Source organism: Balaenoptera physalus, assembly GCF_965194825.1.
Source record: "Balaenoptera physalus genome assembly, chromosome: 3".
In the NCBI taxonomy this organism is placed as follows: Eukaryota; Metazoa; Chordata; class Mammalia; order Artiodactyla; family Balaenopteridae; genus Balaenoptera; species Balaenoptera physalus.
The window spans coordinates 150927067-150946881 of record NC_138890.1 but is presented as its reverse complement, the minus strand read 5'-3'; the positions used below and the strand labels follow the sequence as shown (position 1 = coordinate 150946881).

Sequence of the window (19815 nt, the reverse complement as noted above, 5' to 3'; positions counted from 1 at the left end):
TTAACAGACATTTATGGAGTGCTTACTATGGGCAAAGCTGGTCATAGTTGACATCAAGGAAATGTAGTAGGGCCTTTTAAATGAACCAGTATTTGTAAACATGCCAATATGTTGCTTGAAGAAAACAATAAATACTGCTGTTATCAGTACCTGGTAGCTGAGACATGGAACTTGAGCCTAAACGGTTTAACTCAAGGTAGTAGATGATGAATGTTATTAGAAAGATACAAATAAAGAATTCTGGGTGTAATTACCCTGCATTACCCTGGATAAAGCTGAGGTTAGAATAAGTATCAGAAAAGAAGCAGCACATACTAAATGTTGCTGCTTGCCTTTTAAATTAGCCTATAAAATTATACAGGTGAGTCTGCTTTTACCTGAGAAAGTCCCATCCATGTCCTTTCTTTCGTTCTTAATGGATGCAGGAATGCAAAACAGACTTTCTCCTACCTTGCAGGTATTCTAGCTTAAGTTTAAGTGGTTTGTTAATCTCTTGCCTTCTCTATCTAAATCCCGAAGATGCTGAGGTTGCTTTCCTTCCTCTTCTAACTAAGCCAGGTAATGGAATCTTCCTCTGTGCTTTTGGCCTGTATTTTCCTCCTTTGGAGTTGCGTTCAATCTACCACTGAAAGATGTTTGCATTTCCCAACCCAGTAGACCCCTTGTTAAGTACCATTAAATATAACCCCATGCTGGCTCTCTGCATATTCTTCTCGGTCAGAATTGTGTCTTTTTAAGACAGAGTTATACCTCCCTGCTGAGGGCTTCCCAGAGGAAGAGCAGCTTTATTCAAATATTGAGTGCCTTCTAGTGATGCTGATTTGGGGCAGCACTGATTCATAACATCTCAGAGGACTTGAAAGGCTTGGAACAACCCATTCAGAGTCTGGAGGACGTGGCCCATCTGCTAGTCTTGGAACAACCCATTCAGAGTCTGGAGGACGTGGCCCATCTGCTAGAAGTAGTCTTTGTTAGATTTCGGAAGTGTGAGGGAGGTTTTTCTATTGTTGTTGTCTGCTGTCATCCTCTTTCCTCAGTAGAGTGCAGTTATACACCACTGCGCTGTTTTATATCAGCTTTTACCACCCCCCCTCAACTCTTGGGCTAACTTTAGTGACTCTTCTTGGATTTTAAGTGTGTGTGTTGCTAAAACTGAAATCGAGGTAATTTTAACTTAAATTCCACACAAGTAAAATATACCGTGTGATACTGGTGTCTAATTAGTTAGAATTTATCAATGACTTGAGAAATCTATTCATTAAGAAGCTGCTTCCAATATCTTAAACAGAATGTTCGGACTTACTTTTCCTTATTTGGATAGTCTGATATCCAATAAGAATTGTATTTAATATCATGTGTGAACTTTGAGAGCTGTACAAATGATCTAATTCTGGGTAGAATGCTTGGTTAGCACAGGTTTATAATCGGATACAAAGAGAAGTGAGGAAAAGAGCAACATAAAGTGTTCATTTTGTCGGAATGGACGATAGTCTTTGTTGACAGTTTAGTTATGGTCACTTCTCAGCGTTTCGAGTGGCCTTGCTCCTTACCTTTGGGTTCTCCGTCATATGTCATAGACCAGAGATGAGAGAAGACCCTGTGAAATATATTTTCTGTGTTTCATGTTCCATGCTTTATGAGTGTAGAAAATCTTGTTTTTGTTGGGTTTTATTATACCCACCCCGCGCCCAAGAAAATGAGGCATAATGAAGGTATTGGGTGAAAACAATTGTGTAACATCCTTATCCATTTCGGAGACTGTATATATTTAAGAAACCTAAAAATATTCTACATCTTCCTCCAAGTTTCAAGTTCGTTTGATACTGCTTATTTCTGTTTGAAACTAAGCGAAAAGCAGGAATGGGATCATAAGGGCACTGATTTAAGGGAGCAGGGACATATGGCTTAAGATATTTCTTAATATCAGTTTTTATTTTCAATGCTGATTGGAAAGAGAATAAGCACATTTTCTTTTACCGTATATAGTAGAATATAATCTCCACAGATCTGCAAAAAAAGGTTTTGGCCAACATAAATATACATAATCGTAAATATAAGTGAAATAGTATATATTTAGTATACTAACAGTATACTCTTCAGTGTACTAATATAGCAATATACATGAAATAGTCATGTCTATCTCTAATATCTGCTTTATTAATTCACACATTTAAAATCCAATTTAAAACTTAAATGATATTGTAATTTTGAATATTCCTTCTCCTACTCATGCAGTTTATAAAGAAGAGCCACATTTTATGTCATCTAAGTCAGTTTTTCAGGGTTTATCACCTTCATTTCCATCTTCATTATCTGAGAGGCAGCAATTTTATGTTATGTGTAGCACTGTCACTGGACCTTTGATCCCAGGCCACAAGCGTCCATTGTCCACAAGAACCCTAGCACAGGTCTCCCGCCCCTTCGTCTTATATTTGAAAGTAGCTTATACTCATGGATGCATTTCCTATGTGCCAAACCCTGTCATGGGTGCTTTACACGTATTGACTCATTTACTCCTCAGAGCCCCCTTGTGAGACGGCGGCCTTTATTATCTCATCTTACTGAGGGAACTGGGGTCCAGAGAGGCCAAGTGCCTGGCTCAAAGTCACAGCTCATGAAAGGCAGAGCCAAGATTCAGACCCAGCTGTAGAGTGCCAGCGTTCATGCTTTTAACCACCATGCTGCTCTGCTACCAGGAAATCCAGCACTTAAATTGTGAGGTCATTTCTCCCAGGAATAATCGTTAAATTCACCATTAAACTTATTTTCCCCCTTTATTTTAAACCAATTCCAACCTCTATAAGTATCTAAAATTGGCATTGATCAAGTCTGAGATAACTGTGTCTTCTCCAAACAGTATATTGTCACCCAGATTAAAGTAAGTGAAAGACAGATACAGAGAACAGACTAGTGGTTAGAAGAGTGTGTGTGTGCAGGAGTGGGGGGATAGGGGTGGGGTGTAGGCGGTACAGACTATTGGATGTAGGATAGGCTATAAGGATGTGTTGTACAACACAGGGAATATAGCCAATATTTTTTAATAACTGTAAATGGAGTATAATCTTTAAAAATTATATTAAAAATGTTTAAAGCACATAAAAGATAAAACATAAGCCCATAACAATTTTTTAAAAAGAAAACTAAGTGAAAGAGTGGTTCATAATATAATCGTATAGATTGAAATATAAGATGGTGTCCTCCTTTGTGAGAACCATTTTAGGGAAAAAATATATTTTGACAGATGCGGTATGTTCTCTATATTAGCATGTAAGCCAGATCAGTTGAAGATCTGGGGAGATAGCCTTATAATTTCTGGAACAACTGTTGGTCATAGGCATGGCATTAGGCTGTTTACATATATATTACCTAGTTTTATTTTCTCTACAACCCTGTAAGGCAAATAGCATTGTTCCCATTTCATAGATGAGTAAACTCAGGCTCAGAGAGTATGAGAAAGTTGCCCAGCACGATACACAGATGGGGTAGTGGGCTTGAGATTTCAACCTATGTCCAGCCAGCTGTACGGCCCGTGCACTGTGGATGGCCCCCCGTGGTGTCACTGGGCACAAAGCACTGGGCTTAGAAGCCCGTGACATTGCGCATGTGGGCACCTCAGGCCTGTGCCAGCTGGCTTCCGCTGTCCTTCCAGCTTCCTCTTGGTTCTCTGCTTTCTCCCTTGCTGAGCCCGGCAGAGCTTTTGGCTGCACACAACAGAAATTCCTGTAGCTAGTTTAAGCAGAAAAGGATGTATTGAAGGATGTTAGTTAGGTGGTTCACAGAATTTCTGGGAGGGACCAAGAGTCAAGCTTGGATGTTGTGGAGCCGGGAAGAGAGCCAAACCACACGGTGGGACTGTTCTAGCAGGAAGAGCACGCTGCCCCTGCTCCCCGCTCAGGCCCAGGGCTTCAGGGAACGACCGCCAGAACATGGCATCTTCGCCAGCGCACACCACGAGGCTGGGTCCCGGTGGGTGAGCCCTGCCCGCTTCCGTCTCCAGTCCTGGTTGGTGACAATGAGCTCCCGTGCCTGCACTCTGGCTGCAAGGGATTCTGAGACATGTGGTTTTTCCAATTTTCTGCCCAGCGGGGGTTGATGACCCGGTTTACAGTGCCTGCCACACGTAACTCATCCCTTTCCTAAGCCCCAACCTTGACTGCACCCCACGAAGACCACATGGGTAGCGTTTGTGCTCAGTACCTGGCGCCTTGGTGGGTACACGGTGACACTTCCGTGCTCCTCTGAGTGCTGGGCCCCGTTTACCTTGCTCTGCTTCTCCGACTGTAGTTGGTACAGCCAACAGTGAGTTGGGTAACTGGAGGGTCCTTGTGGAAAGCTATTCAACGCCACAAGTGAAACCCGCTCTGTAGGGGTGTCCATCCAGCACAACAGAATTTCCCCAAGTGACGTTTTAATAGCAGAAGCCTTTCCTCGCGTGTCAGGTGTGCTAGTTGGAGATGGCATGGAGTGTGGTCCAGCGCAGGGGTGCTTCCATTCCCAGAGGGCTTCTCTTCAACCAGGGCTTTCATCTGCAGGGTCCCACATCCTGAGCACTGTGATGACCGGAGTAACAAGTGAAAGGGGTCAACATCTTTCTTCTTTATAAGAACTATATTGTGTGCTTCTTCTAGGCTTCAGGTGTTCAACTGCTTCTGAGAAAAGCATCATGTGGAGGCCCAAGGTCTGAAAATAATACTTGAGGGAAAAGTGTTGACTGGAGGAATAGTATAGAAGTGAAAGGAGCACGAACCCACGAATTCACTGATGATCTGCTTATCAGCTGGGCTACTTCAGGCAAATGTCATTCATATATTTGACTAGTTACCTACTCTGTAAAATTGGAAAAGATACAAATGCTGAGATGCTAAGAGTAATTGTAAGAATTAAATTCTCACACTCTGGACACAGTGTCTGGCATGCGATTCTTACATTTTAACTTCTTGCCCATTTAAGAAATCACTATTCCCCCCTCCCCCCTCCACGGTTCTTGCTGCCAGCGTGGGTTTCTGTTTTTCGTAGTTTGGTGATTACACGGGCAGTCTACATCATCAGGTGAATAAGCAGATCAAAGTTTAAGTAACTTGAGATGATTGGGGGGAAAAAAACAAAGCTGATTCTTTAACTCTCTTGTTCACTATGACTAGGTTTTAGAGCTCACAGAATATGAAAGTCATCATGAAGGATCTTAGTTTGCATTTTTCTGGTCACCTTGAAGTCTTGATTTGGCCAGGGGCTTGCAATATATGCATTAATTTTCCTTCGGAGTTCACTGAGCAGCAACAAGCAAAGGAATCATTTGCATTTTAATTGGGCCATTGCCTTTCCCCCACAACATGATTCCAGAATTGAAAAGCTAGGAAAATTATTGGATCAAGTGACTCATGCCCATGCAGCCCCAAAGCATTTAAAAAAAGAAAAAAACTTGGAGTGGTTTTGGTTTTTTGGTTTTTTGGGATTTTTTGGATAACTTGCAGGATCTTAGTTCCCCAACCAGGGACTGACCCCAGGCTCTCAGCAGTGAGAGCACGGAGTCCTAACCACTGGACCACCAGGGAATTCCCCAAACTTGGAGTTTCATAAATTAAAATCACTAATGACAAAAATTCACTGCATTGTCATTCCCAAGATTCCGTTCCTAACACGGGGATCTCATTTTAGGTGTGCGTGTGTTTTTCTTTGAATTTTGTTGATAATTAAGATTTTTTTTCCTTGTGATGAGAACTCTTCGGATTTACTCACTGGACAGCTTTCACATATAACACACAACAGTGTTAATTATATTAATCATGTTGTACATGACATCCCTAGTACTTATGTATCTTATAACCAGAAGTTTGTGCCTTTCGACCACCTTAATCCACTTCCCCCTCCACTCACCCCCCAACCTCTAGTCACCACAAATCTGATCTTCTTTTCTCTGAGTTTGTTTGTTTGAAGTATAATTGACCTACAAGACTGTGTTCGTGCCTGGTGCACAACGTGGTGATTTGATATTTCTATTCATTTCAAAATGATCACCACAAGGATCTCATTTTGAAAAGAAAAATTTTGTGAGTGGGTGGCATGTGTCTCAGGGGACCACTCTGAAATTTTTGGAGGACAGAGGTCAGCGTGAGAGTAACCCGATGAAATATGGTGCCACAGCTAACCCCATTTCCTTAGGGGAGGAAACTGTGGCAGTAATTCAGGGACAAAGGTTGGTTTTGTTCCAGCTGGAAGCTCAGTTGACATCGAGGCTGCACTGTGTACAGTGCCCCTTCTTGACACAGAAAGCTGGTGAAGCAAACCCGAATCCAGTCTAGCAACCTCAGTCATTCCGACAAGTGCTTGTAAGGGAGATGGGGGCAGCATGAAATATTTACAGGGAGCCTGGCAGGATGAGCACATACAGAGGTTGAGTTCAGCAAAATGTAGGGCACAGGGAAAGCCTGAAGTGGAGAGAATGTACTTAGCTGTTGCGAGAGAGGCACCGTTTTGGATATGGATTCCTATCTCTTTTAAAAGCGCTAGGGGACCTTCGCGCCGGACATCTTTACTTTCTTGAAAAGTATGTTGGATGTTTCCAGAACTGTGCAGTTGATGCAAAGGAATATTGGGAAGAGATGGCACCTACCCTCCTGTTGGCTACACTCTAGTTGGAAAATCTTTCCCTTTCTTAGGTTGCAGCTGTCAAGTCCATGCAAAGAAAAAAGGGTGACCCTGAGCCTGCTATACCTGGCCCTTTCTAGACCAGCTTCAGCCTTGTGGTCTCCCTAGATTTTGTTCGTACTCCCCGGTTAACCAGGTCACCAGCCACAAACCTGTGTTGGCTGGTGTTCCCCACCGAGGCAGGGAACCCTGAGGCCGGGGGTCTCCTCTATTCTTTGCTGTTCGTCCTTTGGGCACTCAGCCAAGAGAACCATCTTCGTCTGAGTCTTGTATCCAGACATGTCAGCCTAGAGGCAGGCGGACTTTCCCAACTCTCTCCCCAAGAGAAGGGCGTTTGTGGGTTTGACTAAAACACCCTGAAGTCTTATGAGCACTTCATTTCATCCCAGTACAGGCCAAAGTGTTAAAGACTGGCAGCTGAGGGTGTGAGAGAGAGGGGGTCCTGGTCTGTATGTGTGCTGGGCTCTGTGTGTGTGTGTGTGCACGCGCACACGCATGCACACACGCTGGGGTGTGTGTGTTGATTTTTAATTTTTCTTTGTTTCAACACTCATCCTGCATGGAAACAAATATCATTCTTAGAGATGCTTTTGAAAAGCTGATGAAAGGACCAGCAGTATGCAGACAGGTTCACGAACGCTTGGCCTTCTCCGAGCACAGTCCTGTTTTCCACTCTGTCAGCAGAGAAATTTTCCTTTTTACAGGGTAACTTCAGACCAGGGCTTTGTTCAGAAATCCTTTATTCAGAGCCTCTTGTTCTGAAGAAGAATTAATTGGAGGTTGGTCTGGCAGAGGCTGTAGGCATCTCTACATGCACGGGTTGGGGGGCCCTTAGGGAGGGGGTATGGGCCCCTATATGCTCCTGCTGTTTGCAGAAATGCTCGTGAAGTCTAAAGACTTAGTCCTTGGAAGGCAAACAACTGTTTGGGGTTTTTTAGGTTGGAATTTTTTTTCCGTGTTCTTTCCTGGACATTTTCTAGATGTATTTTCTGGGTGCATTTATACAATAAAAAGCCTTCCTAATTGGTCCATTCTAGGGCCTTGTGTTGCCTGGGGCAGACACATCTCCCTGGCGTCATTCAGAGACTGTTGGCCGGATCCAGGGGTTGGCTTCTCCACCGCAGCTGCAGTTGTGTGGGACGGGAGAGTGCCTTTGTGTGCCCTCAGTCAGGTACGGAGGCTTGATTTCTACTCCCACTGGGTTCCTGATTGCCTTTGACCAAGAGGTGAACAAGTACACCTGTGCCGTCTTTGCATTGCTTCACACCCGGGGCACCCTGTGTCCCAGCCCAGCAAGCAAGCCCTGTGATGTAGGTGTGGTGTTCCCGTGCCTTCTGACATCTCCTCATGTCCTAATTCAGGTGCATCTATTTTTAGACTGAGCTTGTCCTGATTTGAGTGTCACTTTTGCAAGGCTGTGACCTGCACGTGCTCGGCTGTTTTCTTCAAGGATCCCTGGGTGTTCATTGATTCCAGCTCTTTGGAGGCTTTGTCATCTGCAGAGCGCTGCAAGCGCAGAAGCCATCCACCCAGCTATTCTTGGGCAAGAGCATTTCATTTGGAGATTAAACCTAGTGTCGGGATGCCCGGGGAAGTGGGGGAGCTCCTGGAGGAATGGGGCAGTTTTCTTGAGTGTGATTAGGATAGAGGTGTGCGCCTCCTATCAACATCAGTCAGTAATTATGGAGGGTCCTTATGCTGACCATCTCCATAGGCGGTCCACTTTGTGCAGAACTGTTTGTAAACTCAATAGCACTGTTTGCAGACATGGGAAGGGTGTGGCTGTCATGGGAGGAAAAGGTTGACCAAGACAGGCACTACCACTTGGGCCAGGGTGGGGACAGAACAGCCTGCCGGGAAGGATAAGGGCAACCGGGGAGCCTCGAGGAAGATGGGGTCAGCCAGTCGAAGGGCTCGATGGCCACAGTCAGGAGTTTGCTTTGGACCCAGAGAAACTCTGGGGGTCACAGGATTGGAACGTTTATGGCATTTGACACCTGCCAGATAGTGCCTGTTGTAAACCAATGGCCAAGGAGAGCTAGGAAGGAAATAAAAAATAGGATCCCTTTGCACTGGAGAAAGTACTGAGAGAAAAGAGAAATTCTGAAAGGATTTTCCAAGAGCTCAGAGTGAAGGTGCCTGTGAGGCGGAAGGGGGAGGTATGGAGCTGGGTAGACGGGTACTGGCACATTCAGTTGCCAGTGTCACTCATCTGCGTGGAACCTGCTGGGTGAGTACACAGAGTTTCTGGGATTGAGAAGTTCAGTCATAGAACCAGCTGGAAATCATTTATGGGCTTCATTCTGGATATTTCAGAAGTCTCCCCAAGGAATGTTATCGTAAGCCCTGGAAAGGACAAAGATACCCATGGTTCCCCTGGAGTTCCCGAGTCGCTCAGAGCTAACTTTTCCTTGTAAATAGCGTAGCTAACAATGCTGCTTCAGGCATCTCTCTTGATTTTTAGAGTCGCCTTAGTCTTTACACTTCTTTTTTCTTCTGTTTCTTCATCAATAAAAAGAGGATTGAGACCTGGCTCATCCTTAGCCTGACAGGAGATAACTTGGAAAATAAAATAGTTGAAGCCCTTGGTGCTCCTGAGAAGGAAAGCGCAGTTCCCTTCCGAGTGGGCGCCCTGATCTTGTTGGTGACACAAGCAGTCACCCGGAGAATGGCCAGGATGTTTTTCAACGGGACTCCGTGTCGGTGTTTTTGTGTGGCTCTTCAGGGAAGACCCTGGGCGGCACGTGGTTCCTTCTTTCGTCCTCTTGTCACGTCACCAGTGGCCTGATTGGGGCTGGCAGCCCCACAGCGCTGACTTCTGGGTCTTTGAACACCGCCCTTCCCTGAGCACTCTGCTTTCCTTCCCCGTGTCCCCTTTGTCACTTTCAATTAAGCCAGGAACTTGTGGAACCAGGACAAGCCAGGTATAATTTGGTAAGTGATCTAAATAAGCCAGAACGGCGGAGAGGAAACGTAAATATAAAAAAATAGGAGTGGAGTGAATAGGTTTTATACAAAAGTCGCTATGACCACGATTTATTGAACGCCCGCTGTGTGGCCAGTGCTGAGATGATCTCAAACATTACCATCTCTCTCTTTTAGCAGCAACTCTCTAAATGCATTGTACTTCTTCATATGAGCAAGCTGAGAACTAGAGATGTTTGCTTATTATTCACATAGCTAGTAAGCAGGGGATGCTGAGTTTAACCCACGGTCGTCCAACCAAAATTCACTTGTCTTTTCGTGAAATATGCTGCCCCCCTAAGAGATTTCACTTAGATCTGCTGTGTCAAATGGGACACATTGAGAGTCCGTTACCAGAGAGGAAAGAACATTTGGTTTGTAAACAGGCAAACCTGATTTGGGTGGAAATCTGAATCCCCACTGTCCCCCTCTCTGTGATTTAGGGAAGATGCTTAAACTCTTGAAGATTCCATTCTGTACTCTGGGCTCTCAATGCCCTCCCCACCACACCCCTCCATGCCCCCCACCCCGGCCCCGTGAAGCATCTAACCCTCTCTTGTTGACACGCTGAAATCTGTGTTAACTGTACACAAACGGTTGTAGCTAAAGTAATTTTGAAGCTCTTGAACCCAGTTCATGTCTTATGGAGTCTGATATTATTCTTGCTACTTAGATTATGAAGGCCCTGTGCAAACTTTTTTCATAGGTCTTAAAATTAAACTTCAATTGGTCAGTGCTAGGAGGACCACATATTCTTAGTTGAGCAAATACAAACCAAAGAGGCTTTACCTGCCGTGCCCACCCTCCACTGAGGTACTAGAAGTTTCACGCATTGGCTGCTCTTCTAGAATTTGTATTGTTACAGGCCAGCCAGGCACATTCTTGTTTCTTTTGTTTTTAAAGTGTTTTAGGTAAGTTTAAGACCTAGAAGTCATCATTGCCCAATTCCCATGGGAAATCTCCTCCAATTATTTAGAGACATTCTTCTTGTGGGAAAAAAAAGGTGGTGGGAGGAACAAACAAGTGATTGTTTGGAGGCTCACAGAAAGAAATTTCCACATGTGACCTAGCTTCCTCACCAGTGCTTCTGAAGGCCGAGGGTTTGGATGTCAAGTGCCTACCACCACAGACCCAGACGTGATTCTGACAGAGAAGATTCTTCCTGGTAAAGATGAAAAATACTTACAAAATACTGCTGAGCCCAAACGCGTCATTGAGCATTTAGTGGGTTTTGATGGATTTCTTCCAAGGCCTTCACTCCACCCATCCCCACCTGAGTAGGAAAGGTTAATAATTTTTCATTCTAATGTAGACTTGGTAAGCTTAGGGGACTATATTTTTTTTTGAAGAGGAATTATTTCGAGATCAGGAAATTACAGAATGGGTGCAATAAACCTGTAAAACTCTGAGCACCACGGGGAATTTGGGGAATTCCATTGCCACTGGTAAGCTTACAGAAGAGCAGGCAGAGACAGGGAGGGAAGGAATTGGCTCTCACAGAAACCACTTTGAAAAAACAGATTTCTAGCTCACACAGGTTTCACCAGCCCATCTGAAATGCACTCGCAGCCCGGTCACAGGCGTGGGCCGTGCGTTGGGTGTACACACTGTTCAGGTGACCAAAGCAGCATAGCTCAGCGGCTCCCCTTGACTGCTTAGCACCTTGGCAAGAGTAGAAATTTAAGCTTATCCTCCTGCTGTTGGGAACCACCAGAACTTGGCCTCCTGCTTCTGAGCCTTCTAGAAGGTGTGTACTTCTACAGTCTACATGCATTTAGGACGTACCTCACTCAGTGGAGTCATTATGGAGTAATTAACCATCCACACCACCTTCAGTTTCTGAGAACCAAATGAGTGGCTGTTTTGACTACTTGACAATAGCAATGTAGTAAAAATAAAATATAGAGAGTGGGAGATTCTAAGCCCTGCCCCCCATTTTTGTTTCCTTGTGTGGAGTCTTAATGGAATTATGACTGTGGAGTTCAAGCTCGTCCAGTTCATGGGCTCCAAGCAGTATGGGTGGGCGGCAATCTGATTCCGAACCAGGCTGGCAGCAGTCCTTTCCAGCAGGTCTTTTAACAAGCCTGCCATTTGGCACGTTCTGCTTGCTATGATGGTGCCAGGTGGGTCGGGCTGGAACCCGATTGTCTCCAGGTGCAGCAAGCGTGAGGAGTAGCCCACTTTCCTTTCACCTATGAAGGGAGGAGTCTGAAATTGTGGGAAACGTCAAAACCGAGAAGCAGCCTTTACTTAAGACCCATGTCCTGGGGAAGGTAGCTCCTGCTCGCCCCAGCCCATGGTGACGCCTCCCTGTGGAAATCCTGCCCCCTCACTTCCTTTATCCATCACCTCCCACTTAGCACACGTTGTCCTGCCCCGGTGGGAATCTTCTCCTCTGGACAGGGTCTCATCTGCCCAGCAAGTCTGCATAGCACAAATGCTTAGAGAAGGCACTTTTTTTTTTTTTACTTTTAAGCAACTTTATTGAGATATAAGTGCCATTCCGTACAATTCATCCACTTTTGAATTTACAGTTCAATAATTTTTACTAAATAAGCTGAGTTATGAAACCATTACCATAATCCAGTTTTAAACGTTTTTATCACCGCAAGAAGATCCTTCATCCGCAATTACAATTATTCTCTATTTCCATGCTTGGCCCCAGGCAACCACTGATCTACTTTACATCTCTATAGCTTCCTTTTCGGAACATTTCATATATGTGGAATAACTCAATATGTGATCTTATGTCTGGCTTCTTTTCCTTAACATAATGCTTTCTTATTCATTTATGTTGTGGCATATATTAGTATTTTACTCATTTATATTGCTGAATAATAATTAATTGATGAATGAATTACATTTTATTTATCCATTCACCAGATGTTCCACATTTGGGTTGAGAAGACCCTTCTTAATTACTCTTTGATTCTGGTCTTGAGAGCTAATCTCGTGGACACCAACAAGACCAGGTACCAAAGCTTTGGGGAAATGTCTGCAGGGATGCTCCTGAAATTGACTTCTTAGAGACCCCAGGGCCTGGAGAGGCGTTAGAGAGAGATCGCAAGCTGCAGGTGGCCTTGACATTGGCTAAGGAGGTCCCTTGTTCCCTCCGCCCCACTGAGTGTGAGTAACCACAGACTCTCATGTCCTGGTCCAGGGAGTCCTCAGGTTGGGGCAGGATTCATGGGAGTGAGTTCAAATCATGATGGGGCTGGATTTAGTTTCTGAAACCAAAAATGTCTCCATTTCTATGACAAAGCTACCCCCAAGTCAAAAGACTGATTGGACAGACAAGCCAGACTAGAAAGCGGGGGCTGAGAACTTATCTGGTGACCAAGACCCCTGGCTGGTGTGTTTCAGTGGTTTGTCCTTGGCTAGGGCCCAGGCAGGTACAGATGCCTTGACATTAGGGTGTGGGCTGCTCCAGCTTTCCGTGGGGGAATCGGTCAGATGTGTAAGTCATAAAGGCTTGCTGCTCCTCTAAAGGCAGGTTTTCCTTGCCCCAAAGTGATTGGTCCTTTTCTCCATCTATGTCCAGAAGAAACATGCTTATCTTTTTTCATGGACAGACCTAATCCTCATTAATAGGCCTTGATTCTGAAAAGCTGGCCTGAGATGACCAGTAGCCCTAAGAGACAGGTGTCCTTGTCTAGGATCCAGGTCCTGTTCCTCAGCTGTGTACTTACTGTTCCATTTTACTTTCTTATTGCCGTGTGAACTCCCTTTGCATCCCTCTACCTTTACCCAGGACGGCTCCTTCTTGATGAATACTGGGCAGTTTCAGAGTGCCCGTGTTCATTTAGATGTGGAGACAAGCTATGAGAAGGAGAGGAGGGTCCCAGCCTCAGCGATGGGGACTGAGTTAGGGGGCGTTGGCACTTTTCTGCGCACAAAGGGAAGTTTAAACCAAAAAAAATGCCCTATACCGAAGGGAGGCCAAGGAGGAGCATCTGAGAGTGTTTCAAAAACTCAAAGCACTTGTTTCCGACTACTAAGCCACATGGTAAAAAGGCAGGGGTGAGAACTGTTTGATAAAATAAGATTTGGACATACCCCTTAAAGGGAGAGCTAGTATGTAAATTTCTCTAATTTATTTGACCATGGAGTCTTTCTTCCCTAGAACATCTCCTCACACTGGTATTTTGTAGAATGCTTTTGTTTTGTTTTGTTTTTGTTTGTTTTGTTTTTCAGAAAAACTAGAGTGAGGTCATTAGCAAGATTACAAAGAAAGCACCCTTGGGGGGAAAAATTCAAAAGGACAGTGAAACTGTATTAAGGATCTGAGATGAAGAGAGTTTTGTCCTATTTCTCCATTTATTTACTAGAACTTAGGAGCATGCCGGGCTTTGAAGGGACTATAAGAGGGAACTTTTCAATACATATTGATCCGTTATTTCCAAGGAAGCAAGTGCGGGAGAGGTGAACAACCCCACCCCTGCTCAGGAGCCTCCAAGAAGTTGTGAACCCACCCCCTGCTTTGGGGGTCAGCTCAGGATTTTTGGCTTTGAATCTGAATGCTTTTGGAAGGACACGCCTGCTCCAGTCCCAAACACCCGCTATTGCTTTTGCCTAACCTGCTTTCCTCATTCAATTTCCTGCACCCCGATGTCCTTTGTGCTTGCAGCCCCTAGGGTGGGAAGCCATCATGGTAACAATGAACAGTATAATCTAATGCTCTAAGAACCCATATGGTTTGTTCTTTGTTGCAGAGGGCTGTCTTGTGCATTGTTGGATGATTGGCAATATCTCTGGCCTCTACCCACTAGATGCCAGTAGCAACCCCTCCTCCTCCCCGTAGGAGAGAACCACTGGTTTATGTGCAAGCGTAGATACACGAAAAACAGCAGCAGCCGGCATGTTTCCTGATGCAGGCGCTGGAACGAGATCAAGAATGGCTTTCCTCTTTGGGCATGAGAAATTATTAGAACAATGAGAAATTATCAAGCAGGTCTTATGTATTTACCATTGGATGTGTCAGTGTGCAGGATAGATTGAAGGGATCAGCAACTGAGGAAGAGAGAGTAGTTTGGAGTCAAAGCCCTAAAATGTGACAGAATACAGGGGAGGGCACAGGTGAAAGAGTTAAGAAGTAGAGTTGACAGGATCTCACCACCAAATGTGAGGGGAGAGAGGAGTCCAGAATGACTCATCTGTGCTTGAGTGACTGGGGATTGACAGTAATGAAAAGAGGAAATATACGAGGAGGGACCAGGTGACGGGGAGCATAACTGGTTCTATTTCAGTCCATGCTGAGTTTGAGATGTCTGCGGGACATCCAGCTGGAGCTGGGCAGGAGGCAGGGGGAGGTCTGGGTCTGAAACTCTGAAGAGAGATGGAGATTGAGAAGTTGGCGGCTCTTCCTTGGTTGTTATTGCTGTGGATGTAGAGGGGAGAATCCAGGGAAGAGGTAAGGGAGAGAAATGCTGGTGCTCCTCCAGATACCCTGGGCTGCCAGGAGGGAGGAGGGAAGTCAAGGATGGAGGCTGAGAATAGATGGTCAGAGGGCTGGAAAGTTCTATCCACCAGCAATTTAGGGTCTAATTGGACAGCCTCAACAGCTAAAAGTCAGTTCTGTATATAATTAAGGACCAAAAAAGCATAATGGCATCAGTATATGCTGCCAAAGTGGAGGGAGGTGAAAGGGGTGTGTGAGCTCTAAGAGAGCTTTGTAGAGGATAAGAATGGATCACAGCTGCATAGAGCCTGGCTTTCTCAAGGGTGTTGGTGAAACCTCTGCACTGATGACAGAAGTTGGAAGGGAGCTGCTTCTTCAAGTTTCCAGGTCACGGCTGTCCCTGCTTGCCCGGCTGCAGGGTGTTCCCATCAGCTCCCATCACAGGACATGGAAGCAAACTGAGCACCTGATGGCTTTCCTCATTCTCTGTGAATTATTTTTGACTGGGGCATGGGGAACGGAGAGAAGGAAACTTGAGTGCTTGCTGTGTGTTCAAGTCACTTATGAATTTTGGCAAGTGATAGTCTTTTCACTTTGTGGCTTCAATAATATGAAGCCTGATAGCCTTAGGATTGGCTGATGGGAAATTGTAAAGAAAATTCGGATTCCACTGGCTTTTTCAAAATGCAGTTGACCCTTCAACAACGTGGGTTTGAACTGCGCAGGTCCACTTATACGTGATTTTTTTCTCCAATACATATACTACTATGTTTATGATCCGAGGTTGGTTGAAACTGGGGATGCGAAATCCGTGGATACAGGGGGCCAACTGTGGGACTTGAGTATATGTAGATTTTGGCAAATGTGGTGGGTCCTAGAACAAATCCCCGGCAGATACCAAGGGACAACTGTATATATAATATAAAATTTAGCATTTTAGCCATTTTTCGGCGTCTAGCTCTGTGGCATTAGGTATAGTCACGTCGTTGTGCAACCCCATCCATGTCCAGAACATTTTTCATCTTGCAAAACTGAAACTACGCATTAAACAATAACTGCCCATTCTCCCCTCTCCCCAACGCCTAGACCACCATTCTGCTTGCTGTCTCTGTGAATCTGACTTCTCTCGGTACCTCACAAAAGGGGAATCATACAGTATGTTTTTTTGTGACTATTTCACTTAGCATAATATCCTCCAGGTTCATCTCTGTTGTAACATATGTCTGAGGGTTTTTTTCCTTTTTATAGCTGAATAATATTCTATTCTCTCTCTGTATATAACACATTTTGTTTTTCTACTCCTCCATCAATGAACACTTGGGTTGCTTTCACCTTTTGGGCATTGCTGCTATGAATGTGGTTGTACAAATAGCCCTTTGTGGCCCTGCTTTCGATTCTTTTAGGTATGTACCCAGAAGTGTCCGTTGGCTTTTGTGTATTGTTAGTTGCTTTCTCTGTTGGGGGGTCAATCCCTAGCTCCCTGTGCTTCTGATAACTTCCTTTTCTTGTTACTCTTCTGCTTCTGCTCATGGGAGAGTCTGGTGTGTCCTTAGGCTGGGCTTTGTATCCAGCTGGAGAGCCATCACTGAGCCCCTGCCTGTAGTTCTTGGCTATGAAGATCTACATCTTGTCCAGCTAGCTCTGTCCTAGCGTATGAATCTGGAAGATCTGTATTCTAATCTCAGGACTTCCACTAATGTGCCCTGACCTTGGCAAGTTTCCTGTGTCTCTGGGCCTCTGTCTCCACATCCCCACCAATGAGAAGGTACAACTAAGTAATCGATGGGCTCCCTCCCACGTCACAGAGGAGGAGGGCATAGTGGTCTCCTAAGCCCAGGAACCGTGGCGCATGAGATGGAAGCAGAGCTCCAGACTCTTTTTTTTTTTTAAGATGCTTTTTTTTTTTTAAAACAGGCATCTCAAGTTGATGATTTTATTTTATTTGGCCTCACCACGAGGCTTGTGGGATCTTAGATCCCCAACGGGGGATTGAACCCTGGCCCTCGGCAGTGAAAGCACGGAGTCCTAACCACTGGACCTCCAGGGAATTCCCAAGCTCCAGACTCAATGTGGGCAATTTGACCAAAAACTCATCTGCCCTGAATCCTTGGATGTTTCTAATGGCTTGTGTACTTGCTGCATTCTGGTACATGCTACACGGCCAATTTTATGAGTAAATTAGCAGCATTTCCCCTTAAAGCAAAACTATATGATATATTATCCATACTTGTTGAGAGAATAGACGAAAGAAAGGTGGAATAACTGTTTTCACCATAGATTTTTGGCAGATGTCACAAACCAATACTGGAGAGAATACTCTATAGGCAAATTTTACCTCTGGTTAAGACTGTAGCTTGATCATGGGCCAAGAAAATTTTAACCTCCTTTTTTCCCTCACTTCTTTAAAAAATTTTTTTTAAAGAACAACTTTTCTTCTCCTTAGCTAAACTCAGAGCAAGTCCACGCTCCTTGAACTGGGAAGGTAAGTCCCAGGAGGTCACCTACGTGATCAGTTCTCAGGCCCCTGGACTGCATGTGACAATTCAGACTGCTCCGGGGTTTCCTGCTTGGGTTTGGAGACTCGGCACTAATCCTCCTGTCAGTTCTCTCTGCCCGACCAGTGAAACATCGTGTATACATCAGTGATTTTTTATCTTTCTTTTCTTTTTCTTAACTGTGAAAGGCAGATGGCTTGTTTTTTTTCAAGGATGTGGTATTAGGGTGTTAGGATGACTAGAACCTGATTTGGAGAATGTACAGAAATATATAGCATTTTTTTTTTAGGAGACCTTTTAACCATCTAATTATAAAAAACAAAAACAAACCAACAAACAAAAACACAGACTTCCTGGGACACTCAGTCATCAGTTTTTTAATATATGAAAAATTTAAAAACAATTGTGAAGAATGAAGAATTTCCCATGGTGTTTGGGACTAGCTCATGATAATTGGAGTTCCTGGGAGGGGGAGGGGACTCCATAGTGGATAAAACTCTAAAAGAAATGAAGAGATTAAAAACAAACAGTCCTAAAACCCAGCAGTCCTTCTGGGTTTTCTAGAAACACGCCCTGACAGTGACTCCAGTGAGCAGACAACATTTGTTCTTTTATTCCCGACAAGTGTGGCTTCTAAAGGATAATCAGGATTTTAATAACATTATTCCCATTTAAGCAGTTTGTGAATTTCCATACCTACCATGAAGGCTGTAGGGTTTCGGAGACCTCTGTCTCTGTTTGGTGGATCATGAAAGACCCCTCTTGCTGTAGCTGCAGAATAAGGTGAATTTTACACATAGTAGGAGTGACGATATATGTATGGAATCCTGTTTTCATTTTTTAATTCTGTTTTCTGATAAAGTCTTAGAGAGTAAAATCCAATCATCTTCCTAGCTGCTGACATTCTAACTGGAGTAAGTGTTCTCAAGGGCTGGGTGTTTTTGTTGATAGTGGTCTGGGGAAGAAGATGGGAGTGCTGTTGGGTTAGGAAAATTGTTGCTTTGGGGTCATGATGGCAAAATTATTTAAATGGGAGTAAAATTGTTATTCCTACTTGAATGCAATAAGAATCTGGCCCTTTGGTATAAAATGCAAAGTAAAATACTTGGTTTGTTAAGCGTTAGGTGACCGTATGGAAAATTTCTCAACCCAGTATCCTAGCTTCACATTTTGGGGCACATGAAATACACATTTCAGTGTATTTCTGGTTGTCTTATGCCTGAAATCGTCAATCCACCTCAGTGGGCGGTGGTGGTGTCTGTATAATGGGGCTGTTTTGACTCCGTCACCAAGGTGTGTCTCCTTTGCTGGTAGAAGAGCTGATTCACAGATGTCTGCAGGAGGAAGGCATGCATAACTTCTGCCAGGGTCTGATTCCCCTGTACTCTCAGAAAATCAAAGCCGTTTCAGCAGCATAGTTCCACTTCACTGGCAGGGCAAGGGTTGGCTTGTCCTCCTACAAACACAGTTTAACAGGATGCATTCATAAATGAAAGATGATCTGAGTGCTGCGCATGGGGCCCTCAGGCTCAGGAGGTAAAGCTGAGAGGAGGAGGGAAGAGAGAGAGACAGAATGATAGAGCTCGTACTCCTGGGCTCAGTAGAATATGGGGACTTGGCAGGATGTCGGAGCTCGCACTGGCATGGCTCACATTTTCGTTGATAGTTCATAACCCAGGACTTTATAGAACTGAATGGAGAAGGGAAATGAAGCACAACACACTTTGGAGTTTGTCCTGTGCCAGCGGCTGTGAAACACAGTGGAAGACGTTCACCCGATCAGCTCATGAAGCAGGTAGGAGGGGAGACCTGAGCAGCCAGGAGAATCTTATTTTCTCTCTGAACACAACTTACATGTCTTCCAAAGGTTTCTTTTGTTTTGTTTTGTTTTTTAAGTGTATGAGAAATGAGAAGATAATATTGACATAAGAAACAGACTTAGCCTGCATTATGCTGATATCCGCCCAAGCCAGAGATTTTCTCAGTTACTAGTTTGATGACCAAATGACAGCTATATTCTAGGGGTTGCCTTAAAGTCACCCCGGATCTTACAGCATTTAAGTTAAAAATCGATTTAAAAATTGGCAGATAATCAATGAGCTGCAGACACTGTTTTAGAATCAGTACTTTGAAGATAGTCAACGAGAAACTGATTTTCAGACTTGACTGTTGCTGTATTTTCTTACTTCCAAGCTAACAAGGTGCTTGCTAATTTTTACTGGCTTTTGTAAGAAAGGAGGTGGATGTATAACAGCTGGGAAATATCTAGAAATTGACTGGGGTCCAGAGCGAAGCCTGAATGCACTAATGTTT

The 19815-nt window shown here is 44.4% G+C and overlaps 1 protein-coding gene across 13 annotated transcripts in view; it reads left to right on the top strand.

Moving 5' to 3' along the window:
- PDZD2 (PDZ domain containing 2) overlaps positions 1-19815 on the top strand; it is a 372225-nt gene that overhangs the window by 221033 nt on the left and 131377 nt on the right. For 4 of the 13 annotated variants that reach the window (XM_082453648.1, XM_082453646.1, XM_082453647.1 and 1 more), the window contains exon 1: positions 7118-19297. The exons of the other annotated variants lie outside the window; for them this stretch is intronic. The gene's annotated coding sequence lies outside the window, so the exon portion shown is untranslated. Of the gene's footprint in view, positions 1-7117; positions 19298-19815 lie in introns of those variants that run through there. 13 annotated transcript variants of the gene reach the window in all.